This window comes from Polistes canadensis, unplaced genomic scaffold (assembly GCF_001313835.1).
Source record: "Polistes canadensis isolate GaletaPanama2010 unplaced genomic scaffold, ASM131383v1 scaffold_74, whole genome shotgun sequence".
Classification (NCBI taxonomy): domain Eukaryota; kingdom Metazoa; phylum Arthropoda; class Insecta; order Hymenoptera; family Vespidae; genus Polistes; species Polistes canadensis.
In genome coordinates, this window is record NW_014569621.1 from 114004 (window position 1) to 141727 (window position 27724).

Here is a 27724-nt window from a genome sequence, read left to right on the forward strand (position 1 = left end):
ATAAACGAGCCACGAAACGAATCATCAATAAGAATTTATCGAAATCGTTTCAATTTTCAGTCTGCCTGCCGGTCTGCCAAACTGTCATAAAACAAAAATCTCTGCCGGTGGAGAAAATCGTGCCGAGTTACGAGCTTTTTTCGGTTAAATTTTGTTCGATAACGAAGGCTTATGCTTTTTCCATCGGGACGTGATTTTCCCTGATGGTGCTAGGGAGAAGAAAATACAAAAAAAACGAAATCAGAGGGAGAAAAGAACTCTAACCGTGGGAATGATGATTGATCGAAATTATGTTTTCGCAATAATAATTCGAATCTTTTTCTCTCTTTCTTTTTCTTCGATCTCTTTGGTCTAGAAAATCGATAACGTAAGCTCTTTATTCGCTTATGCGGAATCACTATCGTTTGCGATTCTGTATAATTGGTACTACGGTACAAACTCTTTGTGTATACAGAGGGTAGGTCAAAAGTTTTTTTTATTGAGAAAACAGAAAGAAACAAAATCGATATTGGTTCGTATTAGATAGAATTATTATTATTACCATATAACTTTTTTTTATTCGATGATACGAATCTTCCAATTGCAGTATATATAGAGTGTCCCGTAATTGGTTGTACAAGTGAACAGAGTTGCGAACAGGAATTTTTCCTTTCATAAAGAATTATAATATGTAGAATAATATCGTAAATATGGAATACAATTATTCCATATTAAACTTTGCTTCTATCGAAAACACTCTTATTTGATAATTTATTATCTAAGTAATAAAATTAAAAGCATTATGAAATGAATCGTGAAATAAATTGTTCCTTTCTGACTTACAATTAGTGCATTATCATAATTATCAGAGCACTTACATATCCATAAAATTATATATTTTAATACATATATATATATATATATATATATATATATATTGTGTGATGCAAATGTGTCGCGTTTCAAGGGAGAAAGAAGGGGAGGAGTCTGTAAATGGAGAAAAATACCTGGGGCTAAAACTCCGTAATTCTACAAATAGATTTTCTCTTTCTCCCTTTCTCTTTATCATTCTCTCTCACCTTTCTCTCTCATTCTCTCGTTTCACAACGCTTTCAAAAGATGCTTTCTTCGTCTTCTAAGCGAAACGAAAGGTAAAGTTTCGAACCGACAATGAGTTTGCCGGAGTAACGACGTCTGTCCTGGGACACGTTTACGTCAAAGTCCTGTTCTATAAATTGCTACGAAAGAAAAAGATAAAGAAAAGAAGACATAGAGGGAAAGAAAAAGAAATCAAGAGAGAGATATTATAATCCGAGTAAAAACGAGTATCGACGAAAGATACTTTTAATTGTATTTCTCTTTGAATCGTGTAAGCTTTTTCCCAAAAGTAAAATAAATAAATTGATAGAAAGAGAGAGAGAGAGAGTAAAAAAACGAATGAATAAACGAACGACAAATGGTGTCTTTTTCCATCAACCTTTCAAAGCACAAAATTCCAGCGAAATATAGAAATGCGAGGATAATATTTTCGAATATTCAGCTATTTTTCGATCTCTCATCTTTTCCTCCCTTCTTTTTCGCGGTGAAACAATGAAATACTACTCGTTTAAGTTGATTAGCGACGTAAACGCGTTTCTCGTCCGAGTGTGGTAATTAAAATGAAGAAGTATAATTAAAATGATCCGCATTGAAAAAAAGAGAGAAATGGTAGATGAACAAAAATGAAGAAAGAGATGGAAACGTATAGTAATATTCGCGTTGGGAAAAGGAAAGGTAGTAAGTAGCTTTGGAGAGAGAGAGAAAGAGAGAGAGAGAGAATAAGAGAGACGGAAAAAAGGGAGAAGAATTTCGAGGATGTTCTATCTTCGTGGTTACTTGCAGTTTAATTCGCTGGAAAGTGATTCTATCTCTATCTTTATCTTTTTTCTCCTTAATTAACCTTCCGAGCGTACAGCGAATTTAATGGCTCTCGCCAATCTTCCTTGCGAAACATTGAAAATTAATTTGTTCCCGGTTAGTTCATAGATGAAAAGAAAAAGGGAAAAAGTTGGTTATCGAAAAAAATTAATGTAAGTAGGGATGAAAAAAAAGGGTATTTCGGGTTGGTCTATAGAAATATATGTCTATGGAACGAACGTGGATATATATATATATATATATATATATATATATATAATATACACATAAAGAATTACCATGTACAGAATCGAGGTGTTGCATTGTCTATGCCACGGCTAATTACTACGACCCAAGGCCGATTAAGATTTAATCCCACAATGAGAATATACGAGAGGGAAATGGATTTTCCAAGTTTTCACGTAGTGCCGATGGCGGTTGGTTTAAATTTGAAAATTTAGCGAGTATCCCGCGAGGGTCTTCTTAAACAGAGAAAAAGAGATATAGAAAGAGAGATATATAGTTAGATAAATTTAGAAATAAATAAAACGCGTGCGCGAGAGAGAGAGAGAAATTTAATAAATTTATTGTATCTATTTGCGTTGGCATTGTGTCGAGGGACTCAAACAAGTTGATTAATACGCGTATGGGAACATATTAACACGATAATTAAAAGGCATACCGAATTGTATTACTACAGATATGAAAATATATATATATATACAAACGTTCGAACGATAAGCCGATGAGAGAGGCCAAACCAAACTCCACATTTAGTAAAAGAGGATGCGAATTCTCGCGGCTTTGCACTAGTTGTACGTTAATGCAAATCCGAATATGAGAGAGGAAGAGAGAGAGAGAGAAAGAGAAATAGGGGGAAAGGGGTCGGTCGGAAGCTTATAGGATGTATCAGAAACGGACGATCGCGTGCAAAGGTAAATACAAGGCGCGAATGCGAGCTATTACGAGCGATGAGGCGTGTTCTGTAGATGCACATCAACGAGATGGAAATACCTTACCGATGTTGAAACATCCTTTACATGATACAAGCCACGCGCGTTTATGCGAAAATGATTGGAAAGATTTTATATGCTTCTTCTTTCGAATATTCAAGCTTGTTTTTTCTTTTCTTTTTATTATTTTTCTCCTTCCTTTTTTCTTTCCTCTCATTATTTTTTTCTCATAAATATATGATTCTCGAGAATCGTTCGGATATATGAACGCTATTGTTGATATTATTTTATAGAAATAGTTTGTCCAATTTTTGTTATTTTCAAAAGTAAAGGAATGCTTTGTGTTAGTTGGTTAACGCGTTAAAATAAAATGCAAAATCGTAATATCAAAGAACTACTTTCGTGCTTTGTTTCGAAAACTCGCGTATATACGTGCAAACTTGATGATAAACCGTATATGATAAAACATAACTTACTTGGAGATATAAAAGTGGATGGGACAGAGACACAGAGGAGAAGGATAAAGTAGGATAGAAAAAGTGAATAATAGAAAAGGGGAAGAAATATTCGGAAAAGGTAGACGCCCCGATGAAATATAGGCTAGCCATTCTAGTATGAGATGTCGTCGTGATCGTCGTTGGTGGTGCCACGATTCTCGCGTAAAACCGTTCGCGAATTCCACTAACGTGCCTTCTACCGTGCCGCTTTTCCTACTACCCTTTTCTCTTTTCACTTTCATCCCTCTAGACCACGAGTCGCGTTACTCGTGTATCCCCTCTTCCTCTCTCTCTCTCTCTCTCTCTTTTTTTAATCTTTCTCTTTCTCTAACACACGTTTTCAAAGTCTCTCCTGCTAGTACGCTCTTTTCCTTCGCGAAAGAGAAAGCTTTTTTCAGCGTAGCATTTCCGTGAACGACGCCGACGACGACGACGACGACGTTGGGCAATGTAGACGTCTGGTGAACGCCGGTTGCTTGATGGAATGGGCGGGAAACCGAGCGAAGAGACGAAAAGGAAAAAGAGAAAGAGAGAGAGAGGTGGGAAGGGGTTGCGAATGGGGGTGTTAGTAGGCTTGTGGTATATATGATGTAGCTTGTCATAGAATTTTTCTCCGCTTCGCGTCGCGTCGCATCCACTCGTGTTTTCCCTCTCTTCGACAGTGAACGATGCTGCTCTCCTCTGTTCCCTTCTGTTTTGCACTGTACTGCACTGCACTGCAGTGCACTGTGCTGTACTCTTCTCTTCTCTTCTATTCTCTTTTCTACTCTACTTTACTCTACTCTACTATTCTATACTGTACTTTACTCTACTCTACTCGAACGACATTAGGCTCCTTCCGGATACACAAAATGCTTTAACAATGGTAAAGTGAAAAAGTTTCGAACGTTTTTCTCGTGCGCTAGTATATATAGAGTCACATCGCTATTCCCATTCGAGTGTTCCGATATTTGGCTAGTAGGATTATTTCGCTAGTGGCGTGTGTTATTAACTCGGTAGGTAGGCTTAGGGTTGCTAAACGCAGTTAGATGTGAAGCAAGATATAATAGTGTCTTCTTCCCTCTTCTATCTATCCCCGTATAACTCGACGAACGTTATTATCGTTATTATCGTCCCTGCTTATCGGCCAGCGTTATAGGATAGAGAATAGAGTATTATCTCGTAGAGTAGCACGAGAGAACGTAGTTGTTCGATTTTACGGAGCGTGAGTTAGACGAGAGCCCCGGATTAGAGACACGCGTGGAATTTTGTTCGGAGCTTTGACGAAGAAAGATAGAGAGAGAGAGAGGATAAATTGGAAAATAATCGAAAGATAATTGGTAGAGAAAGGGTTACGGGGAATGGATAATGATCGTTGTTCACGTTGTTATATTTAATATGACAATAATTTTTCCTTAGCGAGAGATGCCAAGGGTACGATTTAAAAAGCATTAAATGAGATTTTCCTTTGCCCATTTTCTTTTTCTCTCTTTTTTTTTTTCCCCCCCTCACTCTTTCTCTCTTTTACTCTCTTGATGAGATTTTTGTGACGTCGCGCCTAAGGGCCAACTTGTTCCAGGTGTTCTGTAATAAGATGTACCCCACTTTCGTCACCTCTTCCTTCCTCTCGTCTCCTCTTGAATACTCTCGAGTTTGAACTCGCTTAACGTTCTCACGCCTGTTAATTATACACTTAGCAACTTTGCTTTTATCCCGCGCTCCACTTATTCACGAAGCGGCACTAAAGGACGATGCGTCCTCGTAGTTAGGACCGTACTGTACAGGACGGTAACGCGAGTTTATTCCCTTTTACCCGACATTTTTGTCGTCTTCGATCGTCCTCCCGGTTGGTTAACTTAAGTAGTACGAGTCAGTAAGTTTTCATTTATTACGGTCAAACATTTAGAAGTAGTAAAAGCTGGACGCCCATATAAATATTAGCTTGTCCTATAAGTTCTTTCCGTGTCACGTTATATATGACTTAACACAGTAAATCAACCTTAAACAACAAATATCTCGTCTATTGAAGTCGCATAAAAAAAATGAAAAAAGAAAGGAACTTATGGGACAACCTATATAATACATATACATATTTGTCTGACATTTTTAAGTAGTACAAGTCAATCGTTTATATCCGATCAGACGTTAATGTTTCATGCTTTGCAAATGACCGAGCAACCAAACGAAAGACGATTTATGATTCTCTCTCTCTCTCTCTCTCTCTCTCTTTTCTCTTTTCATTTCACTTTTGATTTGTTTCTTTTTTCTCCTCTCAATCTCACTCTCTCCCTTTCTCTCTCTCTCTCTCTCGCAGATTCTGGAGTCGCATACATATATTTCTATACGTTTATTTATGAGTTGAACGAGATTCGAAGAACCGTCACGGTGCTCGTAAATCTTTGTAACATTTTTCACCGAACTCGTACTTGCACTATAACGTGTCCGCGATAAAGCCGATCTATCTCAGCTTCCCATATCTGATTATACCCCGACGTTACACATATATATATATATATATATATATATTTCACGAATTTCTTCTTTACCGTTTTCACAAAGTGCTGCTGTGGTCCACTCTAGACGACGACGAGGACGAGGACGAGGACGGTTATTCTTCTTTTGCCGAGAGAAAGACGATATCGAGAGTTTCTGCGAGTAGTTCGATGAATGCCACTGTGTATCTCTCGATGGAGAAAGAAAAATGGCAAGGAATAGAAAAAAAAAAGAGAGAGAGAGAGAGATGGAGAAATGGAAAAATGGAGTTAGAAAGAGAATACATTTTTCGTGGACGAATAAAGGATAGAGGAGTAATAGTAATAGTAGTAGTAGTAGTAATAGTAGCGGGCAAACGAAACGAAAAGAAAATAAAAGCGGACACGGACGTCAAAGGAGGACAAACTTTTCGTATCGAAGCTTTTCGGACGAATTAACGAGGCCTCAAAAGCAACCGACTTTCGGATATTTTGCTGTTCATCGATCGTACGGAATACACCTCATACCAGTGTAATAGTAATAGTAGTACAGGAGTAATACTACCTTTATTCCCGATGTTATACCATTCCCTTCCCTTTCTTTTTCTTTTTCTCTTTCTTTCTGTTTCACCATCGACGACCAAAAGGAACATTTCCCCCATTCCCCCMCCTCTCTCTCTCTCTCTCTCTCTCTCTCCTAATTTTTCTTTTTATTTCAACGGAAGGACAGGAAAGTACTCTAACATTATTTTTTTTCGCCGTGTCGTTGGGGCTTTTGAACGACCGACGAGAATTTGTAGCAACGTCGGTTTTCCGCTGGCTATGAGAGAGAGAAAGAGAGTGAGAGAGAGAGAGAGTCGACATTTCCGAGAATACATTTCGTTGAATTAGTCGCTGGCGCGTACGACAACGGACTAAACGATGGAAGAAGAAAGTTAATGCTAAATATCGAACGAAGCGTTTTGTCGCGGAAGCAACGCGCGGAAACTCGATAACGAATGTAAAAAGTACGACGAAAGTTTTAGCTTACTCGGGATGCGTTATCCCACTTTTATTCTTTCTCTCTTTATCTTTCCCCTATTCTTTTTCTCATTTCCCGTTTTCCTTGTTCTACTCGTAAAACGTTGCTACAAGTTCTACGGTAGGTAGGTAGGTAGGTAGGTAGGTAGGTAGGTAGGTAGGTAGGTAGGTATGTAGGTAGGTAGGTAGGTAGGAAGGAACGTTCGTATAATAAATTAAACCATTAGGGGAGTGCACGCGCGATAAAGCAGAGTTCAAGCTCGCGTTGCAACGTTTGGTATTTCGAGAAATTTCGTCGAGCAATAGGATGATTTGAAATCTCTTTCTCTCTCTTTTTTTTTTCTTCCCTCTTCCTCTCTCTCTCTCTGTTTCTATTTCTCTTCTATCTTTCATATTTCCCCGTGTTTATCGACTTTCCATTTTTCGTTCTCCACCGAGGCCATTGTTGGTAATAGCTGGCCCGTTAAAATAGTATGGCGCTGTTGGCACGAATGGACACACAAGGCTCGTAGAAAAAAATTTCGTGAGCATTCGTTGTTTTAAAATCGATCAGACAAAACGTAACGCTAGTAGATAAATAGAATGGAAAGGAGAGAAAGATTAGAAAGAAAGATAGAGACAAAGTTCGTTCGTTCGTTCGTTCGTTCGTTCGTTCGTTCGTTCGTTCGTTCGTTCGTTTGTGGCACCAACTCTAGTAGGGGGTATGAAAAGATAGGAAGGAGAAAAAAATGGAAAGGGCAAAAAAAATCCACTGGAGGACTTGGATGTTCGACGGTAGAGAAAGTTTTCACTGTAGAGCTCTCGACCGACTAACGACCATCGAAACCATCTGCCTCTGGGATATATCTCCCGAGTGCATCGATCTCTTCCAACCCTACACCACCACCACCCCCGGGACCCCCTCCCCACTCGCGAAAAAGAACCACCGTTCTCGGTATCTTCGAATAAATACCAAAAGAATTTTTCCCCAATCGAAAAGGTGACTCGCGAATAATTATCCCTCGTACTTTCTATTATCTTCGTCAAAGGTGTTCTTTTTTTTCTTCTTTTTTTTCCAAATTCGATATATATAATTATTATCGATATAAATAATATATTCGATATTAAATTCATGTAACGTTCTTTCATATAAATATATCATTCATTTTTCGTTTCTCTTTCCTCTCTTTTTTTTTTTTTTTTAACTATTTTATAGTGTTTTTCTACTGTATGATGAGAAACAAAAACAGAACGGAAAGGAAAATAAAAAATATAATTACATAGGAAATATAAAGAATAAGAACGAAAGAAAAGGGACGAAAATGGATACCAAAATTGTTGTGAAAAAATAGTTAAACGATCTTCCTTCACTGAATCTTCTCCACTATTCCAAATGGTTTCTCGCATTCGTCAGTAACGGTGGTCTAATTCAAGCGGCTTATTAATTATGCATGATCTTTTCGTTGAAATATTTCTTCATGAATTCGAAGCGGTGTTTATTATAAATTATTCGACGATTTTCATTTCTCATCTTCTCTCTCTTTCTTCTCATTATCTATATAGTGTTTTATTATTTTTGTCTCCCTTCTCGTTTTTCTCGCGTAATACCATATGTATTAAAATGATAATGACATGACTCATGCGTATTAAAATATTTAAGTATTACGTTTTTAATGAAAATATTTCAAATCGTTGAAATACTTTTCTCCCTTTTACTCGTTAATATCTTTTTTACGTAACTCGTACAATAATTATTTGTAATTCGAAGAAAATACTATGGAAAATTTATCTTTCTCCGACAGTTGATAATGTTTCGTTTCATTCTCATTTACAATTGAATACGTACGAGGGTGGATTAAAAAGTTTGGAGCTTCAACAAAAAAAAACTGTTATTTGTTTTCTTTTTTTTTCATTTGTAATAAAAGCAAGCTTGATCGGAACAAAAATGTTTCCGTATTAGGCTGAAAACTTTTCAACCAACTCGCGTTAATGATTAAAATAGAAATCAGATTGAGGAGAAGAATAGATCCGCGTTGATTAGAAATATTTCATCGAATAATGGAACATGATATATTCCTGCGAAATATAAATTTGAATAATAAATTGTGAACTTCTAGAAAACTAAAAAAAAACACTTTATATCATATAAAGAATATTAATATTCGCATAATGAATGTTTAAAAATGTAACATTTATTTCGAGATTTTAAATTTGCAGTCTGCAATTATATCATTTTCATCGCATTTCATTAGAAATTTGTTTCAAAAATTAGAAATAAATATTTTAGTAAAATTAAAATATAAAGAAATGGAATTATTTTGGGCCCCTACTGATTTCAGGCCCATCCATCCTTGGCTTACACGAATACGTATCAGACCATATAGATGATAAAAGTCAGATGAACGATTAAATGCTTTTATACTGGTGGTCACAACGAGATGAAAATTTGATTAGCGAAATTCAATCTGGCGCATTATATTTGGGTTACGTCTAAATACTGGTCAATGATTGGCCCATGGATATACAGGTTATGTCGTTTTGAGCGGACCGGTCGTCACGCCGAGTGAGCGGTTTATAAATGCGTTTGACGTATCGGATTATAGACGACGCTTTATCGGTTTAACGAAGCAAAGTGCATGCGTACAATACACCCGTATACACACATAAACACACGCAAACCTTTTCTATCTCTGTCTCCGTTTCCCCTATATATATATTTTTTTCTTTTCTTCTATCTCCATCGTTTCTCTTCGATGTTGCAGGTTTCGGATTACCTTTTCGGATTAATAATAGCAAGCGAATAAGTTTCTGATTTATAACGACACGTGGATTCACGCTCAGAGACGTATACATATCTCTCTGTACGTATATATATATATGTATGTGTGTATGAATGTATCTAAATCATTAGTAAGGTATTAGCTTCTCAAGTAACATAACATTTTCGCGATAGATCCAACTGAAACAAAGCCGATTATTTACAATCGTGTAGTTTGTATATCGGAAGTTAGGAGTTCGATATCGAGTGCGATATCTATACTATGTTTTTGGCATTTCCTCTCCCACTCCTCTCTGATTCTCTTTCTCTCTCTCTCTCTTTCTTTATATGCATACGTTTATACATTCATCTCTTTTTGCCACTATTTCTCTCTTTCCCTTTTTGTCCGACCGACAATCCACGCACGCTCTTTCGGAAAAAGTCCTTTTTTTATAACGTGCGCGGGCGCGCGCGAACCGACATAAAAGTTTTTTAATGAAATACGCCATACGAAATAATGAGCAGTCTCGTTACAACTGTAACGTTTCAAACGCGAAAGATATACGTATATATTCTCGGACGATTTTTTTTATTTCCTCTCTTTTCGCCCGGACAAAGAGATATCGTGTAGAAAAAGGAAAGGGGTAATTTCGTTCCTCGATGAAAAAAAATTGGATGGAATTGCTTGGAGAGGGAGAAGGAGATGGAGGAAAAAGGGAGTCGGACGTGAAAGAGGAGAAGGAAACGCGAAAAAGAGAAGTTTTTTTCCAACGTGGAAATAAAAAAAACGCGTTCGGAGAGAGTGTAACGAATTTCGAAGGTGTACGGATATTTTATGTTTCGATGCCTCGGACGGAAAATAAATAGGTAAATGGGAGAAGTTTCATTTTCTGCTTGCTATTTATCAAAATTACGTAGAATTTCGCGCAGAAACCTTTTCTCCTTCCATCGGTTTTTCCTCGTATCACTCTTTTTCTGTCCCTTTCTATCTCTAAAACGTACCTTTCCTACGGCAAAGGTTTAATTATCAGAAGCATTCGTTTTCCACGTCGTAGCATCTCGTAGGAAGAAAATAGGAAAAAGAGGGTGACTTTAGGGTGACTGCAGTAAGTACTGACGACGATTCGTCGAGGAAAAGTTCTTTTGCGATGAACTCTCTTACTCTCTCGCTCTTTATTACGTTTCGTTTACTTTCCCTTTCAACAAGCATTAACTTTCTTTCTTTTTTGCTTCTTTCCTTCCTTCCTTCTTTCCTTCTTCAGAGTTACTTCTTTCTCGACTTTCATCTTGATATCAAAAACTAGCTCGGATTCCTTTCGACGTATCTCCTCTATTTTATCCCAGCTCTTAATCGTGTGACTTAAAAAACGAGTGGACAAAGAAAAAGATAATCTAACGAGCAAGTTATACTTACAAACCCCCCTCTCCTTCGTACCACCTGTTTCGATGACTATCGCGAAAAGAACTTGCCATCGTGGGACTCCATAAAATGTTTTTCCTTTGTGCACGCTTTTACAAAGACGAAGAAGAAGAAGAAGAAGAAAAAAAAAAAGAAGTAGAAAAAGATGTCGATTTATTTGATCTAACTCGTAACGCCGATAATTTAAAAGAGCTTGCTTTTACCAAGTGTTTCTAGCTATCTATCCATCCATCCATCCATTCATCCTTACTCTTCTATTTTTATCAGTAAACTCCTTCGAATAGTCTCACGATTACTTCTCTCTCTCTCTCTCTTTCTCACACACACACTTCCTGTCTCTCTCGTTCTTTCCCGAGACAATTTGTTCGTCCAATTACTCGCACAATTAGTCGAACAAAAAGTACCTACATTTTCCCAGTATCCTTCTAACTTTTTACTTCTTACCCTTCGCATTCGAGCAACTTATTTCTTTTTCCTTATCTTCTTTCTTTTTTTTTCTTACTTTTTATATTTTTTTTTTTAACTAAGGGTCGAATACTTCTCCGCCAATAAGATGGTAAAGTAAGAAAAGCGATGAGAAGACGAAGAAGAAGAAGAAGAAAAATAAGAATAAGAGAAAAAGTGAAGCTGATAGAGAATCGAGTAACGTAAATGGAAAAGTAATGTCTCCTTGTTCGAAAGCGACGAAATTAAAGCAACCAGTCGAACCAGTAAAATTAACGTTCTATCGGATACGCTTCTTCCTTATTATCTCTTCCTTCTTTTTTTATTCTTATACATTTAATTCTTCTTATAGACAAGTTTCTTTATTTCTCTTTCCCTCTCTCTCTCTCTCTCTCTCTCTCTCTCTCTTTCTATTCTTATCTTTTTATTTTTATCCTGATATATATATATAGTACACTGTAATTAATCATTTTTAAAAGGAAACAAATTGAAGTACTCATAAACATTATCGTAAGTGTGTTAATGAATTTATTAACCTCTTTTTATCGAATTAAAATTACGTTTTTATATTTTTACGCTAAGTGTAAGAGAGTCAAAATCATTTAAAAATATTAAAAAAAAAAAAATAGACATTTTAAATTATTCTTAATAATAAAATAATGAATCTCTACTTGAACTAGATAGAAACATTTTACAATTATAACCGTACCTATGTCATCGTACGAACAAATGATTTACATAAACGAATCACCGAGGTGACTCGCTTTTATCTCACTCTATGTAATATTTCTATGGTGTACATACGTGACTAGAACGAGAATATCTCTTCTATCAAAGATTCCGAAACAAGGATGGTAGATCCGTCGAGACATCGTCTTACCAAAAAAAGGAACTCTCGGTGCCCGGTGGCAAGTAACCGGTGGGTTTCAAATAGAAAGAAATCTAGTATAGAGAAAAAGAATCCAACCAAAAGAGAATGTAGGTGGAGGAAGGAGGAGGAGGAGGAGGAGAAGGAGGGGGAGGGTGTTAGGAAAGAGAAAGACGAAGAGAAACGTCAAGCGCGTCAACGAGAAAGCGATATTTTTGTTGCCGTGCCAAAAGTTTCTTCTTCCTTTGGTTGTTGGCTTGCTGGTTGGGAGGTTGCTTTCGTTCGTTTCTTCCTTCCTTCCTTTATTCCTTTTATTTCGTTTCTTTCCAGTCACCCTTTAACGTAACCCTTCTTGCGGGAAAACCATAAAGGCAGACGTTCAGAATATTGTTCTCTTTTCGAGCGTAATGAATGAGCAATGTGAAAAAAGATTGTGAAAAATATTATTTCTTTCTCTTTACTCAAGTTTTTCGAGTAGGAGGAGGAGGAGGAAGGATTTTACTGTTATAAGGATTTAGATGTGACGTAATTGTTAGCAATTTAAGTGCTACGCTATAGAACATTATCGTTATAACTTTGTAACACGGTCTGCAACTTTTTGGACCAATTTTCGATGCTGCATGAGTACTAGCATGGTAGTAGTAGTAGTAGTAGTAATAATAATAATAAGAATAGTATGATTAAAGTAGTATTAGTAAGAGCAGTGGGTAGTAGTGAGGAATAGTAGTAGTAGAGACACGACGAGGCTGAAAACTCGGACGAAATACGACGTGAGAGAAGAAGCCGCAAACTTTAGAGGATTGTAAAACTTGTGCTTGGAAGACGCGAAGCGGACGGTAATGCACGCAACGCTGAATCTCATTTTCATTCAGAATGAAAATTCATTGGTATCGTGGACATTTTTTCTGTTCAACTCCCATTCCTTATTCTTGCATTTGTTCAAATGAAACTTTTTTAGGCAACGGTAACGATAAAATTATATCAAACGATATGAAACAAAGTAGGAGAAAGAGACATAGAGAGAGATAGAGAGAAAATGAGTGAAATAATGAACCCACAGTCGAGTGACAATTGAATGAAATTATGGAAGTGTCGTGTGTCCACATATAATCGAAAATATTAATAGTGTACAGTGTACTGTGTTCGATTTATCTTAATTGATAATTAATTAATCAAAGGAAATGCATAATGTAATTTAAAAGCACGGAGTATTTATTATCGTTTATATGACTACCCGATAGTTGCACATATATATAACGTGAATAATATTTCTAATAAATAAAATTTAAGATTATAACATTCTGATTTTATTATTTTTATCATTTTAATGTAATTATCTTAATGCCCCTGCGCAATGATAATTTCGGAGAGAAGGGGTAAAATTTGTATCTAATAAAATATCAAATCAAAATTAATTAATATTCAAAGTACGTTAATATGTATGTAATGTTAAAATAAATGTATATGCGTTAAAAAAATCTTAAATATAATTAGAGTGTATTAGAATATTAAAATAATTGTTAACTAATCGATAGTAATGTCTATTGTTGTCTAACAGCTCGAAGAATATGATTTACGTACCGTCCTCCTCGGAATCCCCCTTCCGACTGGCCCGTTGTCCTCTGTGAATGTTCTTTTATTCAATGTTGTTTTCCTGACTTTCCGTAATGTATAACTTCGTTTTATTTTGAATATTCCTTACGTTATACATATATAACCTTCGGAAAACAACTTTGAATAAAAGAACTTTCACAGAGGACAATGAACCAGTCTAACGACGGATTTCGAAGAGGATGGTGCTCCGTACTTATACTTGGTGCTTTTCGATTATAATATACATTTTTTCGATTAATTAACAATTAATTAAGGTAAATCGAATACAGTAAAGTACTTTATTGATATTTTGGATTGTTTTAACATTCCTGTCCAGTAATGACCTCGTATTTTTTATTTTTTGTCTAATATAATATCATATCGAAATTTTGTTAAATATTCAAAGTATATTATTAAATATGTTATTTTTAAACAAATTTAGGAAAAAGGATGATTAATTGTTAGATACAACAAAAAAAAAGCAAAATATTTCTGTTGTTTTACAGTACCGATTTTAAAGAAACCACTTTTCCTGTACATTATTTTCGTATTTGTTTAATTTACTTGTATAATACTAAATAATCCATGCATATTTTTTTCTCTCTTCTTCTATTTATTTTATTATATTTTATTATATTTTTCTCGTTGTATTTTTTCACGTTCACAATCGAATTTCAGATCGGATTTTTGCGAGATCAAAATTTTCTTTCCTTCTCGTCGTTTAATCTTCTTCTTTACGTTACTCTACTCTGAAAGAAAATTGATCTATTTTCGTGAGAAACAACATTTAAGGGAATCTTTACTATCATAGCAATTTGAAACTTTCTCATCGAAGAATGAAAAAAGTTTAATGAATCGTTTAATTAGTGTTGATTTACTAAGAGGGAGAAGAAGAAAAAAAAAAGGAAAGGAAAAGAATATAATGAGGTTGAAGAGGAAGATAATGAAAATGAAGAAAAAATTTGTAGCTTTCTTAAAAGTTAACGAGTAAAACGTCGAAAGTACAAAGGGAAGATTCGATGATAAGAATGATATTTGTTAGTTTTAAAACATACCTGCACGTACACATATATACATACATATACCATATAAAATATACTATACGGAGTGTTTTGAATTATATGAGCATAATTTCAATGCGTTAAAATAAGAATAAGAAAAATGTTTAAATATTTAATGAGAAACCAACTTTAAAATTATGGTCACATATTTTGTAACATCTAGTATGTTTCCTATATTAGCGTAGAACGAGACGAGAATACATTTTGGTTTCTTTCTCTCTGTCACCCTGTCTCTCTCTCTCTCTCTCTTTTTCTTTTTTCTTTTTTCTTTTTTCTCGCGTACCTTGAAATCTTTTTACACTAGTATTGCCAATACCGACGTGTCACGGGTTGTCGATACTATTTGCATGGCTGCCGGCAACACCTTTTCATTCACGTTCTATATTTTGTACACGGGCAAAGGTTCTTCTTCGTCTATTCGTTCGTAAAATTCATACCTTTTCTTTCTCTCTTTGTTTTTTTTTTCTACGAAGAAGCAGAGGAAGAGGAAAAAAAGAAAAATAGTAACAAAATTTAATCAAGTAAACTAATTGATCGAACAAGTTTATTAATATTCAATTAATATAAATATTAGATCTCGAGTATAAAAAGTAAATTACTTTCTTATTTGAATGTGTAAAAGCGAAATTTTTGTTAGTTTTATTAGTATTTTCTATTCAACCATCTACGATTGATTTCGTATTATTTTATGCTCGATTTTATATCACCATGACTGTTAATGGGCCGATATCGATCAAAGTAAAAACATATTAATTTCATTGAAATTATATTAATGAAATATTGCGACAAATGGAATGACAAAAAATATGCAATTGATTACACAAGCGTTCCAATATTTATTTATTTTACATTTTAAAGTATTAGAATAAATGATGTTAATAGCATGGAATACACGAATGGAAATTTTTCTTTTTCCCAACGAACGAACGAACGAACGAACAGCAAACGAGAGAGAGTAAAAGAGAGATAGAGATAGCAGAGGGGAAATGGTTAAAGGATCGTTGCTCAAAGCTAAAGGTTTGAATATATATGTTCGATAATTAATTATTCGCATGATAAACAGGAGTGTTGCGGAACGTACGTACCAATAGCGGAAGTCACGGTATGGTTTGAAGGAGCCTCAGGCGTGCGACTTCCTCGCTAAATCCTTCGAAAATTAATATTAACGTTAAGGGAACGCCGTTGAGAGAGAGAATATGTCAGGAAAGTTACGTAAGGAACTATGGAAAGGGGGAATGTGCAGAATTTGTCAAGTGTTACGTTTAAACCCTATCCATGTCTGAATGAGTTTCGTGATATAGAATTTCAAAGGGGGGGGGGGAATTGAATTCCAATAAGATTTAATTATCGGTTAGAATAAAAATGAGAAAATTGTTGGTAACAATAAAAAGAGAGAAAGAGAGGGAGAATGAGTGAGTACATTTCGCGATTATTATTTGCGGACGCAGATTATGCAAGGTGGACATTGGTCGATTGAGAGAAATTTCCACGAGGATTATGCATTGTTTTTTATTTCACCTTTCCTATTATACCCTCTCTCTTTTTTTTACGTAGCAAATAAACGAGACTCGATGAGTAATCACGTATTATCCGAAACACGTTTACATTTCCGGTCTACCGAAAGGATTTCAAATGGGGCATGACAATTACGATCTTAGTTGGGAATGCTTTTAAAATTATTCGTGCGGGAAATGCGATGCGACACCACCAATAGTAACAGTCGTAATAGTCGATCGTTGTTGTGTTGTTGTTGTTGTATAGTAATAGTAGTAGAAATAGTAGTAGTAGTAGCAGCAGCAGCAGCAGCAGCAGCAGCAGCAGTAGTTGTCATCGTCTGGTATACGATAAATGAAAGACAAAGCAGGGTTCCCAGAGTAAATCTCAAAACGTTGTGTTGTCGTAGTGGTGGTGGTGGTGGTGGTGATGGTGGCGATGACGGAAGAGGTGAAGGTGTAGGAAGAAGAGGAGAATGAACGTGGTAGGTGGAGGAGAATGGCGTCAAAGCGAGTCGTCAAACGCAATCCCGAGTCAGTGGCAAGCGTTTCTCCGCATTATTCCTCCTCCTCCTCCTCTCCTCCTCTCCTCCTCCTTGTCTCTCCTTGTATCTTCTCGTTCGTTCGACCGTAACGGTTCCAACCAACCCCTATTTCTCTCTATCCTTTTAGGCTACTATATACATACATATAAAACGTGGGTGGTGGTTAAAAGGGGGAAGAAAGGTGGTTTAGGTGCACGTGTACATGCGTCGTTTAGGAGTAGGGAGTATGTGTTTCGGGTCAAGAGCCGCTTGGATTTTGGCCGTTATTTATTCGAGACGAGACTTCGAGACGTTCTCTCCAAGTTCTTCGTGTTGGTAATCTCCGTGAGCGCAAGGAGAGTACGCGTTACACAAGGGACGACAGAATGGGTTTTTGGGGATAACTCTGAAGGTTTCCCAATGTCCCTTCTCTCTCGACCAACTTACTTTCTACCTATCTTTCTCTATTCTCTAACCACTACCAAAAGTTATATAAAACCTGTTAACGTTTACGAACTTACCAAAGGATTACGAGAGGACTGACCCTGTAATGCACTACCGATGTATCTACTATATGTATCTATGTATGTATATATTTTTACTATAAAAGGAGAACACCAAGATATCATTGGTACGAGATTTCGTCGATGCTTTCAACAATATGTGTGTATGTAACTTTTTTTTTATTTCCCGAATATATATAGAGTCTGTATAGATTAAACAAAAATTCTTTGTCGTCTATTATTTTTCTTGGATAATAATATCTTTCTTTATTTTATTTCTCATCGTCTTTTATAATTTTTGTCCTCATTTTATCGAGAAAAGGTGTATCTCGAAAACAAGCTTGTCTCGGGTAAAAAAAAAATGAATAGAAAGAAAATTTATGGAATAAGTAAAAAGTATATGTAACAGAGAAGAAGAAGAAGAAGAAGAAGAAGAAGCTTAGATGGCACGAGGGCAAAAGTTTGAAGTAAAAGCTAAAGATAGTTCACAGTGAGAAGTAGGGTAAAGTTATTCCTCCATGGAAGGAAGAAAAATATAGGATGGATGAACGTGAAACACGTGGTCTTATCAAATATGTATGGGGACACGGGTATCAGATGGTTTATGGAGTTTGACAGAAAAATGCGCGACCAATCGTATATATATATATACACTTTACATATTACTACACCCCATCTTTTATTTTTTCTTTTCAAAATCCATAGAAAACACTCGATGGTTTCTTTTTCTTTTGTTTGTTCCTCTTTTCACGCGGATAGCGAGCAAAGTTGGTCACGGTCGCGAACGCGAACGCGAACGCGGGATTCGAGAAATTGCTCGGATTAAATCCCGTTTTTCCTCTTATTTACCGACAAACAACGCTATCGCGAATAGATTTTAATATCTCCCTCGACGTTGGGCTTGAATATTTCCTCGCTTCAAAAGCACGGACGATGTTCTCTCGCGAAAGAAGCAATATGGCGAATCCAGCTACGTAATTAAAGTTTTTATTTTCCCTATTTTTTCTCTTTTCTTTTTTCCTCTTTTTTTTTCTTCTTTTCGTTTCCTCCCTTAAACGGAACGAAGCTTTTTTTTTCTATTTTAAAAGCAACGTTCGTTCGTTCGTTCATTCGTTCGTTCTTTCCTTCCTACGTTCTTCGATAACTCCCGTCGATACTTAATACCAGCTCGCAAAACTTTTCGGTAGATCTTTACAAGCGCATCGAAAAACATAAATTCACAATCGTAGTCTCGACATATCGAAGGAAAAAGAACCATAGTTTCTTAGACAAGTCCGGTTTTACGAGTTTACTCGTTCCATCTCTAACCCCATCTCTTGCTCTCTTCACTTTCAACCCCTTTACCCTCCCTCTTACGCGACATATTCGAAAAGCTTTCTCGTTTCTTTCCCCTGTCCCCGCATTCCCCTTTTAGTCGTCATAGATGGTAAAAGTTTTATTAAATGATATTACAAAATTGTCTCTTTTTTGTCATCGAATAATAAAAATCATAGTCGTATATATTGTATTTTCCTATTAGGGGAATACCATTTACGTATGTATTTGTGTGGTGTATACGTATGTACCACGTATAGTTGCAAACATGATGGTACCTAGTTTGGTTGGCATTCCGCATTAATATTCATGCTAATAACGACGCCACTTCGTCAATTTCCGCGAACGACAATGGAGTTAGAACGTCGGCGGTGATAATATCGCGCTTCCCGACTCGAAATGCACCTTTGGTCTAATGCGATCGCGCAAAATCAATTACACCATGGCGGCCATAATATACGAGTAAAGTTGCACGCCAAAAGACTCTCTCTCTCTCTCTCTCTCTCTCTCGCTCTCTCTCTCTCTCTCTCTCTCTCTCTCTCTCTCTCTCTCTCTCTCTCTCTATGTATATATATTGAACGTAGCACAGTACGCAAAGTTCTCTCCTCTTCGTTCAGTAATTCTAACCTCCACTTCTATCTTAATTCTAGAAATTACAGTCGTTCGAGGAAAACTCCTATAGCGTTTTAGGGGCACGTTGAATCAACTACTAACAAATTGAATCTTTGTTAGTAAGAGTGAAAGACAATGAAAGAGAAAGAGAGAGAGAGAGAATAAAAGAGAAATATTTGGTATCATCGAACGATCTAGTTTAACTTCTTGTCATTTAAATCAGAGATACTAAAACTTTGTTCATTCATTGCTGCTTGCGTTTACATATTAAGCTACGTTATTACGTCTCTTCAAATATGTAAATTGAATAACTTAGGAATTAGTTACTGTTTGATGAAATTATAACATTTGAGTATAAGTTCACTAGAGAAAGAGAGTTTATTTGAGAAATATTATTTGAAATGTAACGTATATATAATATTGATGAACAAATATAATGTAATGAAAGTAGAGTAATCTCGGAGGAAATCTAGAGACCTTTTTGTCAAACCCTCAAGGAAGGAAATTTCGTAAGGCAAAAAAATGAGGAAAAAGAATGGGTATATATATATATTTATATATATAGGGTGTTACATATATTATGTAAGTACATAGTTGTAAGTAAAACGTAGGATACTTCTTCGAGTTGGTCGATTTTGGGCGCGTGCAACGAACGAGCTGCTTGCTGGTGGCGTTAGCTCGACGCCAAAAACGACACCGTCGATATTCGAGAACGAAGTAGTTTAACGAGACCCTGACTCGGTGTTTAATTAATCCGAGAAATTGGATTAACGGCACCACCAGCTCGGCCACTTTGGTCGATGCTCGGTGTGTAGAACGGCTGTGGATGGGTTGCCAACGTTGAACGGCTTGCCTCACAATCAACTAACTCAGGTGTGTGTCTGTGTTTGTGTGTGTATTTGTATGTGTCTAAAAGAGAGAGAGAGAGAAAGCAAACTTTCGTATATCGGAAAAATAATCAAAATCTTTCGGTTTCGTAAAGCTATAGTAAACTGTGAGAGAACGAAGCGATTCCAAATGTATAGGAAACCCGTTTACGTCTTTTTTCTTTTTAGTTATTTAGTTTGGTTCTTTCCTTTTTTTTTTCTTTTCTTTCTTTTTTTTTTAATAGTTTTCCTATTCCATTGGAGAAAGTCAGTAGTAGACGCCATCGAAATAATTTAACCTTTTTCCGATTTTATTTTTTTTTCCCTCTTCTCTACTTTCCTACTTTCTTTCATTTCTTCCTTCCTTCCTTCCTTCCTTCCTTTATCGGGGGAAGCTTTAAGATACTTTCTTCCTTTTTCCCGAGATAAAGTGTTGCCGAGAAGGGGAATCGAACAACAACAGAAAGAGAGAGAATCGTGGGAAATGGAATTAAATGTACGGTACGCAGGGAAAAGCAATCCACTGCGTTCGGTAGCAAGGAGAGAGAGAAAACGAATCGAAGCCGATAATTCGAATAGAAGAATCGAGAAAGAAAAAGGAATCTTTGCCAAACCGATAATTCGAATGAAAGAGTAACGAACTGGGGGATGAGATGAAGTTTGGTTTGAGAGAAACTGAGAGATAGGATCTTTTCCTAAAAGTATTTCTTTGAGACGTTTCATTCTCGAGAAATATACTATCTTTATTTCTTCCATTATTTCTTTCTTATTTTTTTCTTTCTTTTTCTTTTTTTTCGTTCTTTAACCGATATTAAGAAAAGAACTCGGGAGAAAAGGAGATAACGATTTGAAGCTGGTGGATCATTGGAAATTTGCAAATGGACCTTTAGGCAATTTGCACCTAATGATTTCGATAAAATCCCGATATAGTCTAATCAAATGTTACGGCTTACAATCGAATGAAAAAAAATAAGAAGAAGAAGAAGAAGAAATAACCTTATGGAATCTCGAGGAAAATATCAATAGGATTTACAAATTTTCAGTGTGAAAATCTCTTTCAACCTCTCTCTCTCTCTCTCTTTATATCTATGCATAGAAAAACTTAGAATTAATGCGGGTGGTTGAAGAGTGGATAAAAGAGCATAGAGAGAAAAAAGAGGAGGAAAAAAGAACGTACACACATACACACACACACATGAGTTACACTTCTAGCTTTTTATTACCGCGCGTTACCTCGTGGGAAAATATATTGGTTTTAATATTTTTTCTTTTAAACAATACGCTCGAACGCGGGCCCGTACCTACTCGATTACGGAAATATCAATATTCTTTCGCCGCGAGGATCGAATAATGGCATCGACAGGTGTCCTGGGAAAAAGGAATTACATTATGCTAATAGCACTACTCTGCAAATGATAACCACCGTACGTACGAGATCGGATGAGAGAGTCCTTTTAGTTCGAAAAGAGAGAGAGAAAAGATTCTTCCATATGTTTCTTCCTCTTTCTTTCCTTTCTTTATATTTTTTCTTTCCGTTTTTAGCATTTTCTTTCATCGAGACCCACATGATCATCTTCTCTTAGGAGCTCATCCTACTCAGCTCTCGAAACTTGCAATTTTTCCATCTCACGAGTAACACGAGTTTCATCCTTGGTTTCGTTTCAGACTCTCGAAGGAACTGCAAATGCGTATACGTGTGTATCTCCGTGGTAATACCAATTTTTTTTTCTTCACCTCTCTCTCTCTCTCACTCTCTATTTCTGGGTCGTTTTTTTTCTTTAATTTCAGTGGACCGCAAAAGCCACGTTACGACGGAACTAATTAACGGGCATTGCTACGCGCGAAGTAAAGAAGTCGTTTTCATCGCGTGTATACAACATTTACATTCCATTCCTCTGTTAAAACTCCCCCCCCCTCTCTCTCTCTCTCTCTCTCTTAGTTCCCTCTCTCTTCTCTAGCCTCTACATTCTAAAACAGACTGCTTTGATCAAGCGGATTAAATTATTACGTTTAAGGATTAGCATGCAAACACTTTTAATTGCTTGACGAATTTTTGCTTTGTTATGAATTTAAATGACTAAAGAAGTAGGTTGGGAGTAAGAGAGAGAGAGAGAGAGAGAGAGAGAGAGAGAGAGAGAGAGAGAATGAAAGAAAGAAAAATATAAAGAAAGAATTTATTTTCACGAGTTTTTTCTCTCTTTATAAACGCAATGTAATTGATTACGTTTTAAGTAAACCTAATGGAAAAAAATAAATAAAAATTCCAACGTCTTGTTACTTGTTCGTGGCATCGAACAAACGAACGAAGGAACGAATGAACGAACGAATCAACTCAGGGAATCGATGTTTGAATAGCTTTCGACTTTAAATGTTGGTCGAGGATCTTCGTTCGGGCGTTACACACGACCGAGCCAATATTAGTTAAGCTACGTTTACATTCGCGGCTTTCTCTATCGTATATCACATCATAATCAGATATAACTGCGGGCTAGTATCGTCAAAGCGTATATCATAAATCGTATCAGTAAACGATCCTTCATTTCGTTCACGTTCATTGATTTCTCTCGAATAGATGAAAATTAGCGAATAGTTTACGTTTACGTGCACGTGTACGCCTGTACGTATGCGTTGAACTATAATTCGATTTATGTTGCATATTATCAGGTGCTTCCAAAAGTATTTTCATTATTTTGCAACAGATTTCGTTACTCGCGTTTACCGATACCCTAATCTATTCCTAAAAACTTTCAAAATCATTTTAAATTCAAAGATTTTCGAAAGGTTTTCGAAAGGTTTTCATTTCAAAAGGTAAAATGTAAAATGAAGGCACCTGGTAGATACTGAATGAAGTTCTTCAAATTCGACATTCGCGATCGTTTAAAATACTTTGGATTTTAAACACGAAAAAAGAATCAACTTTTATTTATAATTGAAAACACGATATTACTTTCCGAACAAGTGAATATAGGTATAAATCAACGTATTTATATTGAATTTTGATGAAATATATATGAATAGAAATTGTCGGTAAAATAATTCTCAACGTTCACGGAACGACGAGCAAAAATTCAATCAAATTTAAACAGCGAAGAACGATGCATATTTAGTCTTTAATACGTGTAAGCATTCGCGATTTTATATACACAAAATATATCTGTATGTAATGCTTATATGCAGGGTGACCCAAAATTCCGGCCATTTGAAGAACATAATCTACAAAACTAATAGAAAATCATGTGTTAATAAGTATATTCATTATTAATAAAATAAAACAAATATGACATTGTTTAATACGTAAAAGAGTTATTCCTCGGATTTTTCTTTTTTAAATTGTCCAATAACTTTTGATATATAAATATTATTTTGTGTTATTTGTTGTATTGTGCAGTTGGATCTACAATTTTAATACGTCATTATAAATAAGTTTATAAAGACGTATATGTCGGGAGTAATACATCCAGATAAAGATATTTACACACGGTCTTAGCAAAAAGCCAAGAATACCTGTGATATTCGAGGAATCCACTGAATTCTAAGAAAGAAAGCTAGAATTCGTAGAAGCTGTTCCTTATAAAAGTGGAAGGTACTTTCAGAAAATAAACGACAAGGAAAACGAGAGAGAAAGAGAGAGAGAGAAAGATAAAGTCCTTTCCATCTCTTTCTCTTTCCTAGCATCGATTCATTTTACTTCAGTATCTATATGAAGAAGCTTTCTTCTTCATCTATTCCTTCAAAAGGGTTCCTTCTTCGAAAGCATCCTTCTTCGAAAGCATCCTTCTTCGAAGGACGACTCGGTATTGTGGCGAACGTAAATATCTCGTACAAATACGTAGAAGATAAAAGTCGTTTGATCGGTTCGTAAAATCACGATCGAAAACGAGTTGGTATGTACTTTAAGGGAAAAGGAAGAACAGTGGGAGGGGGAAGGAGGGCTTGAAGGGCCGCTCACGCGGCCTTGGAAATATAGGGAGGGGAGGGGAGGAATATATCGTGGCTTAGCATACGCGAGAGAAAGATCGTGGAAAAGGGTGGAAAGGGATAGAGAAGTGTGCCGGGGGTAATCCGGACCACGGTCGGACCACGGACGGGGAGTTTTCTAATTTGAATGTTTGATGTCGGATCGTCTTTTGTTTCCGGGTCGGGCCGCGGTGGCAGCGAGAAGAAATAAGAGCGGTTACATTCGCCACCCTCTCCTCCTCTTCCTCCTACACCTACTTTCCTTTCTCCCTTATCCATTGTTTCCCACCTGATTCCCTGCTACCATTTGTGACCTCTTCCACCCACTCTTCTTCCCTTCCCTTCCCTTCCCTTTTCTTCTATCTCATTCTCATTCTCATTCTCATCCTCATCCTCAAACTCGTCCTCATCCTCTCGTACTATTCCGCCTACACCCACGGTTTCCCCTACCAGGTTCCTTTCTGCTTTCTACTGACACCTATGCATCGTGTCATCTTTCTCTCACCAACACACTCTCGCATCCCCCCTATCTCTCATCCCTTACTCTTCTCTCTCTTATCCTCGGAATTTCGTTTTCGGTGTTTCCTTCATCTCTAACTCTCGTCGCCTAGATATTATATATATATATACATATATATATTTTAGTGTGTATATAAGTTATACATATGTACTAACGTATAAATAGAATCAGCCAACCAGCAACCATAAACCCCATAAAAATGCTAATACGTCGAAACGTTATGAAGGCTTGCCAAGATAACATTGAGACTACAAATTTGATCTTCCTTTTTGAACCCTCGTTGATTCTCTCTCTCTCGTTCTCTCTATCTCTTTCTGAATAGAAATTGTACGATCAGTTTGAAAAAAGAAAAAGAATTAATATAAAAAAGTAATAGAGAACTTTGTGAGGAAGCAATCGAACGTGTTGTTAGAACATTGAAACATTATCGGCGTATATCGATTTTATTTTTTCTCAAAGTGTTTTTCTGAAACTGGCAACTTGTTTGACGAATTAACAACGGGCTTTGATCTTTCCGAACAGTTTAATACCCTTTTTTTTTTTCGAAGTGTAACCTCGCGCGATAAAAATGAATAAAAAAGTGAACGAGTGAGTGAGAAAAAGAGTGAAAGGTCATTTTAAACACGGCCTAGTTAAGAAAGAAAGCAAGGACTTTTGTCGAACGAGTTTCGTTGAGAAACGCTCGTTAAGCACGATCTGGTAGGTTCGAGGTTGCACGCCATTGGTGGTGGTGGTGGGTCCGATGCCAACCGCACGTCGGATTTCGCGCCAAATGCTCTCTGGCTAGTCGAGCAACGTGTTGGAAGCCAAAGAGCTTTACCAAAGGAAGGAACGTTATCGTAATATCCATTACATCGATAAATTTCAAACAAGTTATGAAACAATTTCGAGTAAAAAGTCAATCGAACAAAATGTCCGATTCGAATGGACAAAATTTCATTCAACTAAGTTCGACGCGAGAACGCATACCACACACCTACATGCATACACACGCGTACACAGTGAGAAAGAGAGTGAGAGAGTCTATCCATCGTCTTTCAGCAAAGCGAACGATGCTGAATTCTTCCCCGTTTCTCGACTACCAAGAATTCCTTGGTGGGAATGTGCTCGAACAGAAGAGGAAATAATAAAAGTGAGAGAGAGAGAGAGAGAGAGAGAGAGAGAGAGAGAGAGAGAGAGAGAGAGGAGCAGTCAACCTTTATAACTTCCGTGGTAGCTGCTAGATGAAATCTCATAAGGTTAGCCCACTTACAGAAGAGTTGAAACTCTGAAACTCTTTCTTTTATGGTCCCACGTCAAAGGGAATTACAAAAGATTCACTACTGTTACTCGTTTCATCGTTACCCTCCCGGTGATTTAACGTTGTGCGAAGGATGATACCTAAGGTGCATTTATTCCGCACGAAATGAAAGAATCGTTAAAAAAAATATGTCTAAGATCAAGAGAGAAAGAGGAAAGAGGAAAGAGAAAGGGATGAAATTATTTGAATAAAATGATATAGTAAGATACCTTTGGATTTTCTTTACCGATAATGAGAGAAAGTAGGTTTTGCATAACGAGAGACTTTGTTACTTACTTGGGATATTCCAAACGCTGTGCGGAGGTGTTCATTTGTCTGCAAGAACGTCGTCACGATCATTACTCTCTCGACAATTTCTCTCTTTCTATCTTCTCCCCTTGTCACCCCTTTTTTTCTTCCCCCTCTTCACCAGCCTTTCCAAGTTCTCCTCGTTGCAACGGTGGCAGCTAGCTTACTCTTGTTCTCCTCTTTTTTATTTTTTTTTATTTTTCCTCCTCTCTTCTCTTCCTTAACCCCCTTACCACCCCCCCCCTCCCTTTACCAATGTCTCAGAGTTCCTTCTTTTTGATCACAAACACTGCGCCTATCGTACCACTCGAACAACGCGAAATATAATAACATAGTAATGAAATCACTTTTATACGATCCGTGATACGTCATTGTATAAGCTTATAATATTCTTGTTATTTTGAAATAACGCGACGCGTTCATCGCGTCTTGCGTGTACGTGTGAAATTATGTTTAAATATTTTTATAGGAGGATTGTTCTTAACAGAAAGGACACACAAGCAAGCGGTTGCCAGCGAGAGAAAAAGAGAGAAAGAGAAAGAGAGAGAGAGAAAGAGAGAGAGAAAGAGATAAACAGGACAAGATAGAAAGAAAATGTTTTTTTATTTTTTAGTTCTTTTTTTTCTATTGCCTCGTAATCGTAATCGTTGTTAAATGGACGACGTGTCGTAGAAATTCGTCGATTATATCATAGCTCGTGATTCCATAGAAAAGCCGAAGCGAGCTCGGTGAAAAAGCTCGCAACTTGATGATGCTACGAATAATATAACTGTAACCTGTCTTCTTCTATCTCGATCGTTTTCCCAGATATTATTCCTCCTGTTGCTATCGCTGTTGCTCGTGCTTTTGGTCTCGTCGTAATCGTAGTCGTCGATATCGTTTTTATTATTACTTTTATTGATGTTTTACAAATTGAATTGTCTTCTTCGATGGACGTCATCGCGACGATTAGGCCAATATCATATTACTTATCCCAGGATTATTCCAAGGATCGTTCGGCAAATTGATATCTTCCATTTGGAACGCGTTTCTTTTATTTTCTTTACAAAGAATAATAATATTATATAATAAATATATTATAAGAAAAAAAGTGTTATATCCGGATAGAAAAGAAAAGAAAAGAAAAAATATAATTTATATGAAAAATGAAAGTTTCGATAAGAAAATAAACACGTTTCACGAAGCAACACGCAGTAGATGAATACAGATAGATAGATAGATAGATAGGGACAGAAAATGAAAAAGATGAGCAAGGAGGAAGAAGAGGAAGAAGAGGAAGAAGAAGAAGAAGAAGAAGCAAGCGAGGAAGTCTCTAGGATAGAGAGCAGAGAGCGCCGAGATCAGAGCGGTGAAAGCCGAGCGCAAACTGTTTGCTCTCGGCCGGAGGCGCCTGCGGTCCAGGCAGCCACGCAGTACACTGAGCCGTGCC

At 36.6% G+C, this 27724-nt stretch overlaps 1 protein-coding gene across 2 annotated transcripts in view; it reads right to left on the bottom strand.

Annotated features, from left to right (window-relative positions):
• Nucleotides 1-27393, bottom strand: part of LOC106786431 — a 37150-nt gene extending 9757 nt beyond the window's left edge. The window contains exon 1 of one of the 2 annotated variants that reach the window (XM_014747815.1): nucleotides 26284-27393. The gene's annotated coding sequence lies outside the window, so the exon portion shown is untranslated. Of the gene's footprint in view, nucleotides 1-16003; nucleotides 16063-26283 lie in introns of those variants that run through there. The other variant, XM_014747816.1, reaches the window with a different exon arrangement.
• Between the last annotated feature and the right edge of the window lie 331 nt (nucleotides 27394-27724).